This window comes from Triticum dicoccoides, unplaced genomic scaffold, assembly GCF_002162155.2.
Source record: "Triticum dicoccoides isolate Atlit2015 ecotype Zavitan unplaced genomic scaffold, WEW_v2.0 scaffold232405, whole genome shotgun sequence".
Lineage (NCBI taxonomy): Eukaryota > Viridiplantae > Streptophyta > Magnoliopsida > Poales > Poaceae > Triticum > Triticum dicoccoides.
Genome location: NW_021246278.1, coordinates 1 through 929, shown reverse-complemented (window position 1 = coordinate 929; position 929 = coordinate 1). Strand labels below are relative to the sequence as shown.

Here is a 929-nt window from a genome sequence, read left to right as displayed (position 1 = left end):
TGTGTGTACCGAAGCAGACCTCTTGCCTAAATGTTGGTTCATGCTGCAGCTACAATTTAAATGTTGGTTTATGCTGCAGCTACAAGAAATTGATCACTGTTGCATGTTCTTTTTCTTTTTACTGTCGTTGGCTGTGTGCATCGGTAATGTCTTTGCCAGATTGCGTTGTTGAGGCTGGGTGTAATCCGCGATAAAAGGGCTAGAAACAAGGAAACATAAGCATCGATCGATTAAACTAACAGGTCACCGTAAGTCTGCTAGCTGGCAGCCTAGCAGACGTTTGGGTCAAGACAAGGTACATTACACAGCCTCATCAACCATGGCTGCCCTGCTCATATTTTATTACGACATGCATGGCTAACAGCTACTCCACTAGATTTAGAAACCGAGGCTCTCCGCGGCGGCGTCGACGACGGTCTGCACCAGGGACGACCACTGGAGGCCGTCAGCAGTGCCGGTGTTGCGAGCGGAGCAGTTGCGGCGAACCTGGCCCTGGTCGCCGGTGAGCACCTTGATCTGGCCCATCTTGACCATGGACACGCCAAACTGGTCGAAGAAGTCGCGCTGGCTGCGCGCGAAGCGCTCCACGATGGGCCGGGTGGTGGCGTTGGTGAAGAGGTCCTGGTCGGACACGAAGAGCCCCTCCCAGTTCACCAGGTTCACGTACTACTTGTTGTCGAACACGTTGGGGGTGCGCACGTCCAGCACGGTGCGCGCGTCGGTGCCCTTGGCCGGGCACGTCCGCTTCAGCCTGCCAAGGAAGTCCGGGCTCATGGTGGGGTCAGGGCGCGGGAAGAGCCGGTCGTCGAAGGATGTGCAGTGCCCGAGCCCCACGGTGTGGCCGCCGGAGAGCGCGACGAGGTCGGCGGCGTCGAGGCCGATCTTCCGGAGCACATCGAGGAGGGACGGCACGTTCGAGGACGGCGGGG

The 929-nt window shown here is 58.1% G+C and overlaps 1 pseudogene; it reads right to left on the bottom strand.

Moving 5' to 3' along the window:
* Nucleotides 1–378: 378 nt before the first annotated feature.
* On the bottom strand, nucleotides 379–924 carry LOC119345388 (annotated as a pseudogene).
* Nucleotides 925–929: the final 5 nt, after the last annotated feature.